A 17,333-nucleotide genomic window follows, 5' to 3' on the forward strand; every position below is an offset into this window, starting at 1 on the left:
TTTTTTGTTTTATCAGATAAGCCCTCAGGGCCTCCACAGTGTGTGCGGCTTAGAGTCCTGGTAATTTTCAATAGACGGAGAGCATCATCAGAGTCTGTCAAGTAAACCCATTTTTCCGTATATTCTGTGATCTCTGGATAGTTCTTTTGTTGCATTGAGGATGGCTTTTTCTTCAGTTTTAGTACTTGTGCACATTGAACCCACTGATACAGATATTTTTTGTTTTGTTTTATCTGTCCAGTGTATGAGTGCACCAGCACCTCATTCATGAGGGGGCCGGAAACTGAGCCATCTGTATAAACTTATCCAGTTGGTCATTGGGTATTTTTTTATCGATCATCTTTAGGGTTTGAGCATTGTCATTTGCTTCGAATGTTTTTCTTGTTGATGGTTTATAGATTTTTGTTTCTTTTTTCACGGTGGTGGTTTGAGATTTGGGACATTGATTTGGGCAATATCTTCCTTTGGTGTCACTTTATATTCGCTCTCTAGTTTTTGTCCCAGGCGATGAAGTTTTCCCTTTGAGTCGATTCCTTTCTTTTCCATTGTACTTGGATGCAGTGGTTGGGATTCCATGATATTTTATCTTTGAGAATTGTGTCACTATTTTAAATTTCGTTGTTCTTTGAGAGGTTTTATTCCTGTGTGGGTTTCCATCTTGTGAATTGGTGTTGTTTTCATTGCTCCAGTGATCACGCGTAGGCATTGGTTTTGGACTTTTTCAACTTTTTGGAAATTGAGCCTGTGAGCACGTTCCCATGCCGATATGGCTTTAGTTCTATTGCAGGTTTACATATCCAAGATATGTCTTCTTCAGGACGTTTGAGTTTGCTCCCATTGCGTTCCAGCAAGTTTTCGGAGAAGCTGCATTCTCTTGTACCCTTTCTGTTGACTTTCATCTATTTGATTGTTTCCAAGTGAGTCGAGGGTCAAATTTCACTCCTAGATACTTAGGCATAAGGTCTTCTCTCAGAATCTTTCCATCTAAAGTTAATCGCATAGATTGCTTTTTGGTTGATAAGCTGAATGTTGTGTATGTGGTTTTATCAGCATTTACTCTCATACCCCAGTCTTTTGTCCATTTGCTCAAAGCATCAAGAGTCATCTGTATCCTGGCCTTTGCAGTACCAATATTTCTTTCAGTGCATATCAGTGCAAGGTCATCTGCATACATGGCTGCTTTTACTCCTCTGCATTTGGTTTCGCAGATGTCATTGATAAAAAACGACAAAGAGGGTGGTGAGAGAACCCGCCTTGTGGTACTCCATTTGTCATGTTCGTTAGCTTGCTTTTAGAGTTTGAGATTGGACTCTTGCTTTTCGATTTGTGAGGTAATCTTTAATCCATGCAAACATGTTGTGTGAAAACGTTGGCTTTCTTAAGTTTGAGAAGTAGTCCTTTTGTCCAGACTTTGTCAAATGCCTTTTCCATATCCACCCAAACTGTGACTGTGTTGTTTTTTTTCTTGGTAACCATTTCGATCAGCTGCGAGATGTATGTTATCTGGTCCTCTGTGCAGCGAAATTGTCTGAAACCAGCCTGTTCATCTGATATCAACTTATTGCTTTCTAAATACCATTGGAGACGGCGATTAACAATTCTCTCCATCAGTTTACCCAAGCAGCTTGTCAAACTTATTGGTCGGTAGCTTTCGGGTTTATTTTTTGGCTTGCCATCCTTCTTAATTGGTATCATGGTTGCCTGTTCCATTTGAGTGGAAGTTTACCCTGTTTCCAACTTGCATTGAACAGTTGTTTCATTTTCCTCTTTGTGAGGGTTCCTAGGTGTTTCAACATGTCATTAGTAACATCATCTGGACCTGGTGATTTGTTCGTTTTTAGAGATTTCAAGGCAATTTCTACTTCTTCTTTTTTAATCGAAACTGAACATGACATCATCTGTGGATTCTTTGGGTGTATCCTTGTGTTTTCTCAATTCTTTATGGACTTCTCGTTTTCGTTCTTTTCTAATCTGTATACTCCCAACACTTGAGTACTGCTTCATAAAACAGTTTGCTGCTTGTTTTTTGTTGAGAATCCTCCCCTGATCATCTTCTACTGATGGTGCAGCATATCTGTTTTCTTGTCCACTTAGAGCTTTGGTTAGGTTCCATAACTTTCTTCCGTCTCTGTCGTAGTCAAGTTGTCTGGTTTTTTTCATGCCATGCTTCCTGTTTTGCTTTTATTGTTTCTTTCCTGAGAGTTTTTTCAGCCTCTTTGTAAATTTCCATATTCTCATCATTTGGCTCTCTCTCTGCTTTTTTTCTGTGTTCAGTGACTTGGCTGTTGAGACTTCCTAATTTTTCAGTCCATCCTGGACAGTAGTCCTTTCTTGATCCTCTGGGGATTGATTCTTTTGCAGCTTTCATGATTGATTTTGTGAAAGCTTTGGCTGATTTTTCTACATTCCTTGTTTTACAGTTTATCTCTTTTGTATAACTATCAGTCAACTTTGAAAACAGAGTCCAGTCTGCTTTTTTATAATTCCATCTCGGAGGTGGTGCCTTTCTGTCTTTTGCATATTCTTCAGTTATTTCAACCAGAATGGGACGATGATCACTTCCTGCTAGTTGTTCCTTTATCTGTTTACTGACTTTTCCGGTGAGATCTTCAGATATGAGAGTTAGGTCTGGTGTTGATGTTGTCTTCCATGCTCTTGAGAAGTATGTATCTGGGTCATCTTCATTTCTGACAATTTGAAGCTTACTGTCTGTAAGCCAATTTTCAAGGGTTTCACCTTTTCTGTCTAAGTCATTGTATCCCCAGCTTGGGGAGTGGCTATTGAAGTCTCCCACAACAATGAACTGTTCTTCTTCACTTCTTATGTTTTCAATTGGCAGATTCTCTGATGGTGGGCTGTAACAGTTATATATTGTGTATTGCAATTTGTTTTTGGTAATTTTTTACAGCCAATATTTCAACGATTCATCTGTCGTTATTTCATTTGTTGCTATGTCATTTCTGACGAAGATGATTACTCACCTTTGTTCCGTTCTTTTCTGTCTTTCCTAAAATGTTGATATCCCCTTATTGAAACACCTAATGTTTTCTGTGAGGTGTGTCTCCTGTATGCAGGCAATATCTATCTTCTCATCCTGAAGAAACTTGGAGAGGGCAGTCTTTTTATGTTGTATCCCTTCTGCATTCCATTGTAGCAATTTGATAGTTCCAGTAGTCCGTAACCTTGCATCTCCTACCCTGGTTCCACAGTAGGAGGGCAAGGTACCACCAGATCGCTTGGGTGAACCCTGTTTATCAGGCTCGACGCTAGGTCCGTCCGGCGGGAATCCCCAGACTTCGCGCCATATCGTCCGACAGTTTTGTTGTCCATCATGGTGAGGAGGGATGCGTGTCACATTAATTTTTGGGTTGGTTTCCCTCTCCAGACTATTTGCGCCTTTCGGCTCTGCGACTCCGACTTCAGCGGTTCTTTATTCTCTGGATGTGATTCCATAGCCTTTCATCTTCCCAGATCCACAAGGCAGTGGTGGTTTGAAGTTGGAGTTTTCCTTCTCCTAGACAGACTGCTTTCCAAGGCTATGAGCTCTGTCCACCCATTAATGGTGTCTAGGCTGGGAGTCCAGGAGGGTATCTTTGTAGAGTGACAGTTTCCCTTCACCCCACCAGCGTCATGGGGCTAGCACAGCTTATTGCGTGAACTAGGGCAATCTGGCCACGGCGGTTGATTCCTCCCTTCATCCGTCACCTCAGACACATAGAAACTCGTGTCATCAGCCGGTTAGAAAGTTCCTTTCGGAATACTCCAACCGTTGCCCAGGAGGCGGGCGGGGAAGAATGCCCCTACGTGGACCCTGACACGAGCTGGAATGGGTTGCGGATCAGTACTGATCAAAATAATCCAATCCTGCCTCCCTAGAGGTGTCTAAATGAGCCACTAAGATGGAGAGAAAGATAAAGTGAGTAAATTTGACGTATATAAAAGAAAAGTGAGTTGACCAGGTACTTATGTTGATAACAACAAGAGATGAAGTCTGCCGTACAGCGATAAAACCCCGTATAATGGCAAAACCCGATTTTACAGGAGAGCCGGAAAACTGTCCATATTTTACTTCAACTTTTTACAATAACTATGCGGAGAATTGATGCAAATTTGGTATCAATCGAAAGGTCTTTTTTATTCTATCACTTTTGATGTATAAAAATAAAAAATATACTCCTGGACTATTTAAAAAAGAAATTGAGCTTTTATATTACGCAATATCCACTAAACGTGCTCAACGCGCTTTACAAGGGGTCCTGGCCAACAGCAACATTTAACATGTAGGACGGGACATGATGCCTGTTAGGCGATATTACATTTTTTCGGACAAAGACAACGCTGTTAACGGCCAGATACTCATTTTACACCTGAGTACGGTGAGATAATGTGAGTAAAGAGCCTTTTCCAGGGACTCAACTATGCGCCGAGCGCGAGGCTCGAACCCAGGACCTTCCGATCCGGAAGCGAGTGTCATACCACTAAACCTCATAGCCGACTATAGGGAATGAGATTAGCGGAAGAGTAGCGTCCCTTGATTGGACGTCACCCATAGTCTGTGACGTCACCGGCGGAAAAGTTATTAGAGAGAGAACGTCATGTTGGTTGTGCGCATGCGTCTCTAGTCCACGCCGTCCAATCAAGGGACGCTACTCTTCCGTTAATCTCATTCCCTATTCGGAAATATGAAGTTACTGTAGTGCGGGGTTTTGTCGCTGTACGCCATAAGTGAGTAGGAAAGTGCCAGAAGACAATAGAGAATAAAACATTTTTCGCGGCGGTAATGGGGGTTCTGGTATATAAAAGAACACAAACCAAACGATGTTTTGCCTTTTTTTCCTTCTTCATGGGAAAAAATAACAAACCCATTACCCTCACTCATAAACCAAACAGTTAAGTTAAAGCTTTTAGGCTAGTTCAATCTTAGAGAACTAAAAGTAGCAAAAGTATCAATACATATGCCCCCCCCCCCTCCTCTTTCCCCTGTGATGTAGCACAAGCTAAAAAAAAAAAAAAGAAAAATAACCTTGACTGTTGTTGGTCCATACCTTTCAAAGAGTCTATTTTTAGAATGTAAATAATTACGATTACTTACAAAGTATGGCCCCGTAGACTGTTTATAACCAGTTAAGTATTGGTAAGCCGGATCAAATACGATAATGGCATTCATGAACATGACGTGCACTTATTTGCAGGTCTGATAACCCAATTCCATAATATGGGCTCATTGTTGTAATGGAAATATCCAAAACAAAAACAAATAAATAACGCAAAACATTGTCCATTACATCAATATTAAATTTGGCCCATAAGTGTGTTCGGAAGTCGGACCTGTTTATATGTATACGTCGGGCATACACCGTGTGTTATCGTGGCCTTCGTAAAGTTATGGCCCGACACTGACCAAAAAAAAAAAATGACGTCAAAATGCCAGTCTTTTGCCACTCTAGTAAACAAATCGTGAGTTGTATTCAAAAGTTCAACCAATGAAATAACTTGTTTCCATGAGCTCTACTAACGACAACTCACTAGGCGGTGCAAAAACCAAATAATGACGTCAAACTGCCAGTCCTTTTGGATTTCAGTATCAGGCTATAACATAACGATGGCGACGGTTGGACCCGCGATCTCAAGTAGCCGGTGAGAGAGAACTCTAATAATGACCTGAGTGAGAGTAGATCTTTTTTTTTTTTTTGGGGGGGGGGGGGGGGGGGGGGGGGGGGGGGGGGGTGATCGTGGATAGCTCATACGGTAGAGTCACGCTCTTATCGGCCAGGCGGAGTTGTTGCACAAGTAAGGTCGCGGGTTCAAACCCCCATCACCGCCGCGAAAATTTTTAATTCTCTATTGTCTTCTGGCACTTTCTTACTCACTTCACCTTCTCTTGTTGTTAGGCGACTGATCAGGCTGTTCACCTGATACCCCTACAGTATTTACATTATTCTGAATTCAGATTGTCTTTGATTTTTTTTGTGTGTGTGTCATAATATTATAGAGGCCTATCAGCCTGGCTCAGAGGTGTAGGTACGGCCTTTGCTTCGTCGGCCCGAAAGGTACCCAGTTCGATCACCCGCCCCGGCGTTGTATGGTTTTGTTAAGCAAGAATATTATGTGACTTATGTCTTAATTAATTAATTAATTAATATTAATTTATTATTATTATTATTTATTATTATTATTATTATTATTATATTATTATTATATTATTATTATTATTATTATTTATTATTATTATTATTTTATTATTATTATTGTTATTATTATTTTATATTATTATTATTATTATTATTATTATTATTATTATTATTATTATTATTATATTATTATTAATTATTATTATTATTATTATATTATTATTATTATTATTATTATTATTATTATTATTATTATTATTATTATTATTATTATTATTATATTATTATTATTATTTATTTATTATTTATTTTATTTATATTATTATATTATTATTATATATTATTATTATTTTATTATTATTATTTTATTATTATTAATATTATTATTATTATTATTATTATTATTATTATTATTATTATTATTATTATTATTATTATTATTATTATTATTATTATTATATTATTATTATTATTATTATTATTATTATTATTATTATTATTATTATTATTATTATTATTATTATTATTATTATTATTATTATTATTATTATTATTATTATTATTATTATTATTATTATTATTATTATTATTATTATTACTAATATTATTGATGGCTTGCTCATGCTATCAATGTTTTGATATCGGATCATTTATTGGTCTCTCAGTGTAAACAATATCAGTAGTTGTTTTTTAAGTGCTTCGAGGTTTCAATGAAAGGCGCTACTTTGGGGAATCGTCTACTTTTGAAATAATAATATCATGCTCATTATTATCAGCATAAGTGCCTGCTCCACTCACTTTTCTCTAGCCTATTGTTGTTCTTCCCCTCAGTCACGCAATATTGATTCTAACAAGCCCCATGTCCTTGTTGAACGGGGTGTGATGGGTCCCTTAGGATTTTGACGCCCTGAGAAAATTTCCACCCTTAGCTTGCATCAATGACGTCAAATTGTCGTGTATACAATAATAACGTTTTCATTCTTACGTCATATTCTTATTATTATTCAATGTTGTGTGGCACTCGCATCATAACCTTATTGTTATGTTATGTGTTTGCACATCTAGCACCCCCCCCCCCCCCCCCCCCCCGCCCGCCACCCCCAAACCGCGTGTCCATTACGTCAGAGATGGGTTACGTTACCTACGTCATATTGGAATTATTGATGAAGTGTCAGGGGTAGGTAGAATTACATGCAAATTGAGTAAAAAATGGAAATGATTCGATATGTAACATATATGCAGGTCTGACATCCTGAGACCCACTTATTATGGGCCTAGTTCAACATTGTTGTAAGGGAGAATTGTTTGCCCATGACAACAATTAGCCCATACCAATCTGGGTTATCGGACCTTCAAAGAAAAACACGTCGAAATAGATGAAAACCTCCCCTCAAGGATTGATAAGTGGAATCTAGTATATTCACACATCTATCCTATTAATTCTAATTTCTTATTTTCAATTTTTGAAAAACCACAACAAAAAATGAGCTTTTATATAGGGCAATAATATCCACTAAACGTGCTCAAAGCGATTTACCAGGGGTCTCTGACGAACAGCAACTCGTAACATGCAGAACGAGCCATGATAACGCCTGTTAGGCGATAATACAGATTTTTTTCCGGTATAGACAACGCTGTTAACGGTCAGGTACTCATTTAACACCTGAGTACGGTGAGAGAATGTGAGTAAAGAACCTTTTCCAAGGATTCAACTGAGCGCCGAGTGAAGCTCGAACCCAGGACCTTCCGATCCGAAAGCGACCTTCATACCACTAGACCACATAGCCGCACATTATTTTATTTATATTTATATATTTTTATTTATTCACATGACACAACTATTAGATTATAGTGCGTCTTTGTGGTCTAGTGGTATGATACTCGCTTTCGCTTCGGAAGGTCCTAGATTCGAGACTCTCGGCGCATAGTTGAGTCCTTGGAGAAGACTCTTTTACTTATTTTCTCTCACCGTATTCAGGTGTAAAATGAGTAAAATGAGAAGTTATTTGTAAACAACCCAACTACAAGCCAAGCGCTCCAAATAAAAAAAAAATATTTTCATATTTCTGTACAAAAATGCAAATCATAATCAACGTTATGCATTTTTGTACAGAAATATGAATAATAAATTTTGTATTTGGAGCGCTTGGCTTGTAGTTGGTTTGTATATAAATAACTTCTCCACCGGTGACGTCCAATCAAGGGACGCTACTCTTCCGCTAATCTCATTCCCTATTTCGACGTGTTATTATTTGCGCTTTATAAAAAGCTCTAGTTCTTTTTTCTTTTATCTGTCCACAGCGCCTTAACAAGATGGCCCGTCTAGTCTTCAACAAAGGCAACCTCGAACAGATCCGAGATGGCATCAACTCACTACTCGACATCTACATGTGTGTGTTGGATGAGCCCTTCGAACACGGCACGTGCTTCGCTCATGATGATGTAGTTGAGCGCCTTGAGAAAATTGTAAGTACACCAAAAAATAATTTTAAAAATTGGGGGTCCGGATATATAGATAGTATGCGCTTGGCTGAGAAGCTCATAACATTGCCATCCGGAAGTATAACGGATCAACACACAAAACAGTGTGTATCCATGTACGTTTATAGTCGGGTTAATACAGTTCAGTGAGCATTACTCATGAACGCGGATGGCAAAAAACAATAACAAAGACCTGAGTGACGTCATCTGCATACTATCTATAGACGTCGGGCACGGACAAAATACTAAGAATAGATAGTATGCGGTTGGCTAAGAAACTCATAACATTGCCATCCGGAAGTATAACGAACCAACACACAAAACTATGTGTAATCTTAAACGTTTATAGTCTTTTTAATACAGTTTAGTGAGAATCACTCACAAACGTGGATGGCAAAGTACAATAACAAAGGCTTGAGTGACGTCATCTTCGATCTATCTATAGAGAGAACAGCCGCTAGACCTACCCATACCAAGCTCGAAAAAAAAACCCGGCAGAGGACGCTCTGGGTGCTTGGTATGGGTAGGTCTAGCGTATTTTCTCTTTATTCTTAGTGTTTTGTCCTTCCCCGACGACTTTATCCGGAAGACGGCAGAGGACGACAGTGCCGGGTCGTCGGAGTCAGTCTCCGGTGTGGGTTAGATCTTACACATATTTAGAAACTGATGGAAACAATTTGTGTCCTGAGCTCTTCAAAAGGACTTAGCATTTGGGATATTTTTGTGGCGAATGATAATAAATATATGAATCCAAAACATTTGTAAAGCACCTGACCCCGTTTTCATCAGGCTCTAGGCGCTTTCCATTCTTTTAAATAAATAAAGAATTACAATGAAATATAAAAACATAGCAATTTCAATAACTTACATAGCAATAAATAGACATTACATTGTACACACATGAAAGGAAAAAAAACTTCATTCACAAAATAGAAATCATGAGACAAAAAGGTGAGTTTTCAATTTCGATTTGAAAGCTGATAATGAGTCAGGATTTATAATAATATTCTGGGGGGAGGGCGTTCCAAAAATGGGTTGTTGGAAATTCAAACGATTGTTCAACAATTTTGCTGGATTGTTTTAGGTTTAGATACGATTGTTCTAACGCTATTATTAGATTTTAGATTTCTACTCTGAAAATAGGGGTGTACAAGGTCATATAGATATGCAGGGCTATGACTATTTGTGACCCCTCGTCTCAAAACGGTATTAAGTCGGGATGATTAAGATGCTGAAAATGGAATTTGTAGCCAGAAAAATCAGACTTAAGTTGAGTTTATAAGCTTAATAGAGGAGAAGGAATATCATATTTTACTGTGCTAAATACCAACGTTTCATATTTTTGACGAGTTTAACTATAATTTGACTTTTTAGCATCTGGTCATTCCCGAGATAAACCGTTTTGAGACGAGGGGTCACATTTAGTGTTTTATAAACAATGGAATATGTTCTATAAATGAGGCGTTTTTCAACAGGTATCCAGTGCAACTTACTAATACGATCAGAAGCAGATGATTTTTTTTTTTAATATTTTGTTTTTGGTGTTTTTTTCCAAACTCGTCTAGCAGCATTTGTACAACTTGAAAGTTTTTTATAGTTTCTTTGATAACAACAAAAGATGAAGTGAGTAAGAAAGTGCCAGAAGACAAAAGAGAATAACAATTTCGCGGCGGTGATGGGGGTTTGAACCCGCGACCTTACTGGTACGACAACTCCGCCTGGCCGGGAAGAGCGTGACTCTATCGTATGAGCTATCCACGGGATCGATTAATTATTGTGCGGCTACGTGGTCTTGTGGTATGACACTCGCTTTCAGATGGGAAGGTCCTGGGTTTGAGCCTCGCTTGGCGCATAGTTGAGTCCTTGGAAAATATCGCTTAACAGGCGTCATGTCTCGTTCTACATGGTATGTGTTGGTCTTGGTCAGGGACGCTTTGTAACGCGCTTTTTAAAAAAATAATAAAAAAGCTCTATTTTTTGTTGCTTAGTTTTTAAAACTAAAATTGTAATCTAATTTGTATAACACTAAAGTGTTAATCATAATGTCGGCTACGTTCAAAGGAATCAAGTGTTTAATTTTACTTATTCTTCTTATTTCATTGGACATGCATTTATTGATAAGGTGTTTAACTTGAGGTGACATTGATACAAAAACAACATTTGGACATAGATAACCTCATATGAAAAAAAAGAATATAATATATATAATATATATATATATATATATATATATATATATATACATTATATGTGTGTGTGTGTGTGTGTGTGTGTGTGTGTGTGTGTGTGTCAGTGCATCATAATCAGTCGGAAGGTGAACATTTTGGATTTGCATTTTTTTTTTTGGTATTTTCTGAAAAATATTGTCCCCAGAGTATTTTAATCTTTTCTTTTTTTTAAAGTAAATCGGGTGATTTTTCTTGAAGTTATGGTCAGATGTATGGGAAATGTATCCAGCAACTTTTCTCAAATTTCATACCGTTTCGAAATGACTAGGTAAAAAAATATTTAGAAGTGAAATAAACCTTTGATATTTCCCGAATATGTACAAAACGGGTTGCTTTAATCATTTATGACAAGAACTCATTTTTGATTTTAAAAATTACCTTCTAACTAAACTTGGCAATATCTCAGTTCAACAATTTTCACCATCCGACTGATTATGTCATTCACTGTATATGCGTCATATACAATCTAATATTACTTACCTGTTACTTCAAAAGTAGATTCCTTGTTAAGTGTCAATGTAGAAAGTCTCGAGTTTGTTCCCATAATCTTATATTTATATGTACCAGGTAATAGCTTCCTCTGTCAATTTTGTGTCTATCACTGGTGTACATGGTAGCCTGACCACTCATTGTAAGATTTGCTGAATAAACCACCTTATTGTCGAGTTTGGAAACGTTAATTCAGCTAGCACACCAGGGTGAATTTGATACATTTCACACTTGAACAGGACTTGATTGTATCCAAGTGTCAAAGATACTTCTATACCATATTTCGGGCCAACTAAGAAAATAAACAAGAAGACGTAAGGTGAATAACATGATTAGACATTTCACAATTAAACTGTTTTATGAAGTTTCATAATAATTACGATCTCTATCACTATGTTCAATGAGTTTAAGGGTAGAGTCACTGAAACTGTTATAAATGTATCGTACAGTAACATATACTCGCAAGCTCGGAGTGTTATTGGTCACGATTAAAATAAAATGTTTCATAAATACAAAGAAATGAAAGAATACGGTCCACCCCTCCTAGTAAGATTCTTAGATATTTCGCGACCAATTGTATGCTTGCAGTACTTCGATTTGTCATAATATGTGTTCTTATAATAAAATTCTATTATTATTTATCTCCAGGAACAAAAACAATGGCGTCCCATTCGCAACATGCTTCTACTAGATCCGTTCTATGGCTACGTCAGGGGGGACTTTACCGAAGAGGAGGACTCGTCGGCGGCCAAAGTTGTTCTTGATTTGATTAACGTCATGGACGGAGTCAGCAAGGACCTCATATGTAAACTGGAGGTAGTTATGTCATGTCATGTCATTTCATATCATAGCATATCATAACATAGTATAATATAGTATTATGTCATTAATCTTTTATCATTAAGTATTTTTATTCAAATTGTGAAGAAACCAAATATGTGACCCTCCGTGTCAAAGCGGTATTATGTCGGGATCCACTCGGTTAGGGAAATTGAATTCTTTGCCACAAATATCAAACTTGGGTTTAATTTCTGTACGTTATGCTGGAGTATAAATACTATTTCTTGCTTTACAAAAACTTCTAAGGTCCAATTTCTCATCATTCTATCTCTAAATTCACTTTTTGGGGTCTGAACCATTCCGACATAATACCGTTTTGAGACGGAGGGTCACATATTATTTGTGCGGTTATGTGGTCTTGTGGTCCTGGGTTCGAGCATCGGGCTCGGCGCATAGTTGAGTCCTTGGAAAAGGCTCTTTACTCACATTCTCTCATCGTTCTCAGGTGTAAAATGAGTACCTGGCCGTTAACAGCGTTGAAATATCGCCTAACAGGCGGCATGTCCGTCCTACATGTTAAATGTTGCTGTTGGCCAGGGACCCGTTGTAAATCGCTTTGAGCACATTTAGTGGATATTGCGCTATATTATATTAAAAAAAGCTCAAGCTCAATTTTTTTTTCAATCATATACAGTAGCTCCCGCTCCCTGCGTTTTGTCAATTCCAGTTTGACGGTTCCTGGTTTCTTAGTCTTAGTTCTTTATGTCTATGGAGCTACAGTGTTTGTGACCCAGCTCCATTTTAATAGGATAACCATCATTATAATAATCGGTGTTATTTATTTTAATACTGTGTCAAATATTTCCAGGAGTACAAGACCATTGTCAACACTTTGAACAGAGACAAACAATTGGCTGAGTGTAAGTTGCTCGAAGTAAAAAATATTGTGGTAAATGTTCGTAATATTTTGTTTTGTTTTTTATAAAGGACTTCTTCTTCTTCTTCTTCTTCTTCTTCTTCTTCTTCTTCTTCTTCTTCTTCTTCTTCTTCTTCTTCTTCTTCTTCTTCTTCTTCTTCTTCTTCTTTCTTCTTTTCTTCTTTTTCTTCTTCTTCTTCTTCTTCTTCTTCTCTCCCTCCTCCTCCTCTTCTCTCTTCTTCTTCTTCTTCTTCTTCTTCTCTTCTTCTTCTTCTTCTTCTTCTTCTTCTTCTTCTTCTTCTTCTTCTTCTTCTTCTTCTTCTTCTTCTTCTTCTTCTTCTTCTTCTTCTTCTTCTTCTTCTTCTTCTTTCTTCTTCTTCTTCTTCTTCTTCTTCTTCTTCTTCTTCTTCTTCTTCTTTTTCTTCTTCTTCTTCTTCTCTTCTTCTTCTTCTTCTTCTTCTTCTTCTTCTTCTTCTTCTTCTTCCTTTTCTTCTTCTTTTTCCTTTTCTTTTTCTTCTTCCTTTTCTTCTTCTTATGTATTAGGCACATCATTCTTCATGATAATATATTATGTCTCTATGAATCGTCAGACCAACGCGAGCCTTAGGTCATTTACCATGTATTTGTATTAATAGTACCCATAGCACTAACATTAATGTTTGAGCTTTTATATAGCGCAATATCCACTAAACGTACTAAATGCACTTTACAAAGGGTAAATAACCAACAGCAACATGCAACATGTAGAGCGAGACATGCCGCCTGCAAGGCGATATTACAATTCTTTTCCGACAGAGGTAACGCTGTTAACGGCGGCCAGGTACTCATTTTACACCTGAGTACGATGAGAGATTGTGAGTAAAGAGCTGTTTCTAAGGACTCAACTATGATCCGTGAGAGGCTCGATCCCAGGACCTTTCGATCCGAAAGCTAGTGTCATACCACAAGACCACATAACCACACCCAATAATTCATATCTACCTTTCAAGTAATATTATTATTAGTTGAGATCGAATGTTTCGGACTCTATCACACGACCATAAAACCAAAAGCTTGAATTATTGAAGCTGGCGATTGACGACACATCAATCAATGTTATTGTTCCATCGATTCCATTTTCTCACTCAGGAAATTTCATTGTCACCGACTAGCATTTTAAATATTTTGATCAGCATCACCCCACAGACTAACTAAGCAGCTGAACTATTGAATTAATAACTAGTATTACCATTATTTTGGCCAGAAAAACAAATTGTTCTTCAAATTACATAATATTAAAATTTTGGCCAGAAAAAACAAATTGTTCTTCAAATTACATAATATTAAAATTTTGGCCAGAAAAACAAATTGTTCTTCAAATTACATAATATTAAAATTTTGGCCAGAAAAAAAAATTGTTCTTCAAATTACATAATATTAAAATTTTGGCCAGAAAAAATTGTTCTTCAAATGTCGATGGATTAAAATGACTCTCATCTTTGCTAAAAAAAAAAAAAAAAACAACAACTCTAAAACCGGGGATTTTAATAGAAGTCTTCAGGGAAGCCTCATGTTTCAAGTTTTGGCAAAATTAGTGTCGTTATAATAGATCAATATTTAAAAACGAGTTTTCTGGCCAAATCTTTTAAGATAAATTTTTCCAGTGAAGTTGACAGAGAGGTCCCCAAGTACTTATTGAACGGACGTGGCATTTATTCATGGAAATTAAACTTCGATCAGTCTTGGTTTTTGTTGAATATCTGATATTTGTATCAAGGACGGTCTTATTAAACAAAGATTAAGTTTAACGCCCCCGCCTCTTCCTCCTTCCCCCCCCCACCCCCCCCCCCCTCCCCCTCTCCCTCCCATTGCGTGCGCCCCTAGGTATATATTAATAATAGTTTAAAGGAGCAACTTAGTTTTTTTTATTGATTCGGTAAAAATCGAATACTATGTACCGACGTGTACACAGGTCTGACATCCGAAACCCATTTATGGACCTAGTTTAACAATGTTACAATGGACAATATTTTGCATCATTTGTTTGTTTTTTGGGTTGAGGGGGGGGGGGGGGGGGGGATTTCCATTACATCAATGAGCCCAGAAGGAATTGAGTTATCAGACCTACAAATAAGTGCACGTTGATATGTGCGGCTATGTGGTCTTGTGGTATGACACTCGCTTTCGGATCGGAAGGTTCTGGGCTCGAGCCTCGATAGGCGCATAGTTGAGTCCTTGGAAAAGGCTCTTTACTCACATTCTCTAACCGTACTCAGGTGTAAAATGAGTGCCTGGCCGTTGACAGCGTTGTCTCTGTCAGAAAAAAAAATGAAATATCGCCTAACAGAAGTCATGTTTCATTCTATATTTTAGGTGTTGCTGTTGGTCAGGGACCCCTTGTAAAGCGCTTTGAGCACATTTAGTGGATATTGCGCTCGTAGATATGTACCATATAAATACATAAAATGAGTTGTACCTATTGATATATTATGATTATTTGTTTGTTTATGCCTTGTGGTCTGTGGGGTGAAGTTGTGACGTTCGCATTTTGACCGGAGGGTTCTGGGTGGGAATCCTGGCCTCCCATTGTGGGCAGGATGGCACTTAGTTTGTCTTCGATCCCCTTATAGCTGTTTTCCAATTTGCTTTCTGTCTTTGTCTTGGAATGAGATTACTTGGTTTTGTTCTGTCCCTGGCCGGAGTCCTTGGCTGGGAGGGAAACAGTCAAATGCATACTTACTTACTTACTTAGGCCGCCCCTTGGGGCGCCCAACATGAGCCACAAGCCTTCGCCATTCTGTCCTGTCCTCCATAAGTGTGCGCAGCTCCCGGGTGTTGTCCATTCCTGTGTCATCTAGCAGACAGTCAATGTAAGTTTTATTCTGCCTGCCTCTGCTTCTGGTTCGCTCAGGTGGTTCCCATAGCACAAGACTGTTTGCAATCTCCTCCTTGTGTCTCCAGCAGTGCCCCGCAAGTCTCATTCTTCTCTTTTGAATCTTCGAGGTCACGGGGGGGGGGGGGGGGGGGGTCCATAGCCAGACTGTTTCAATCTTCCTTGTGTCTCCAGCGTGCCGCATTCAGTCTTCTCTTGATCTCGAGGTCACGGGGGGGGGGGGGGGTGAAGGTCACTGTAGAGCTTTCATTTGATATGTGCTTTTCAGTTACATTGAGGGCATCGCAGCATAGGGTTAGCAGCGTCATGCTTTCAATTAAAATTATAGTTGGAGATGATTTATATATATATATATATATATATATATATATATATATATATCCCTACCAAGATAAATAAAAATATTTACATTGTCTTTTATTTTTATTCCAGCTGGACAGTCGAAAGCCGAGGGATTGTTGAGGGAGGAGAGGTCTTTATTTAGCAGTGAGAGGACAGAGCTGAAGACAGCTAGAGGAACTGTGGCCTTTTTGGAGGGAGTCGTGAAGGAGAAGAATGAGAGGATTGCCGAGTACGGAAACATTAATATTTTTTTTTTTTGTAGATGCAAGACCTATTTTTTCTTTTAAAAAAGTTTGAAAGGCTTTCTTATAGCGCAATTTTTCTACAAAACGTACTCAGCAAAGCGCTTTACAAAGGGTCCCTGACAAACAGCAACACTTAACATGTAGGACGTTACATGTCGCCTGTTAGGCAATATTACACTTTTTTTCTGACAGAGACAACGATCTTAACGGCCAGGTACTTTTATACCCGAGTAGGATGAGAGAATGTGAGTTAAGAGCCTTTTCCAAGGACTCAACTATGCGCCGAGCCAGGCTCGAACCCAGGACCTAACGGTCCGATAGCCAGTGTCATACCACAAGACCACATAGCCGCACGGATTCGTTAAATCTAAGAAGACTGAAGACAAAACAATTGAAATGTAAATTTCAACTATTCATGTCTATCTATCCATCATTTTGTGTTGGCCATTAAGCATGATTTATGACGAATGATTTGTGCACTCACAGATTTTTAACAGTTATCTGTTATTAACTGTCAAAGAAAAACATTTCTTCCTTTCTACACAGATTGCAAAGAGAGAAAAACGTACAGTTGTGGGAGAGAGAAAAAGAAAGAATTTTTGCAGAGTCGGATAAAAAGTATGTTTTTTTCTTTCGTCATATTAAACGTTACTTCTATCATTTCTATTTTCTTTGTGTATTACAATAGTCAGCATTATTATTATCATCATCATCATCATCATCATTATCATCATCATCATCATCATCATCATCATTATCGTCATCATCATCATCATCATCATCGTCATCATCATCATTATTTTCATTCTAATTCACCGATGTTTTGAAATATAAAAAAAAAAATGCAGG

The 17,333-nt window shown here is 37.8% G+C and overlaps 1 pseudogene across 1 annotated transcript in view; it reads left to right on the forward strand.

The window, feature by feature from the left end:
- LOC144956112 (uncharacterized) overlaps window positions 1-17,333 on the forward strand; it is a 65,227-nt pseudogene that overhangs the window by 20,775 nt on the left and 27,119 nt on the right. The window contains exons 2-6 of the transcript XR_013641882.1: window positions 8,433-8,597; window positions 11,978-12,145; window positions 12,978-13,029; window positions 16,330-16,468; window positions 17,031-17,102. The product of XR_013641882.1 is annotated as an uncharacterized LOC144956112 (transcript). The remainder of the gene's footprint in view (window positions 1-8,432; window positions 8,598-11,977; window positions 12,146-12,977; window positions 13,030-16,329; window positions 16,469-17,030; window positions 17,103-17,333) is intronic.

Source organism: Berghia stephanieae, chromosome 10 (genome assembly GCF_034508935.2).
Source record: "Berghia stephanieae isolate SIO BIC M18660-M18661 chromosome 10, UCSD_Bste_1.3, whole genome shotgun sequence".
Lineage (NCBI taxonomy): Eukaryota > Metazoa > Mollusca > Gastropoda > Nudibranchia > Aeolidiidae > Berghia > Berghia stephanieae.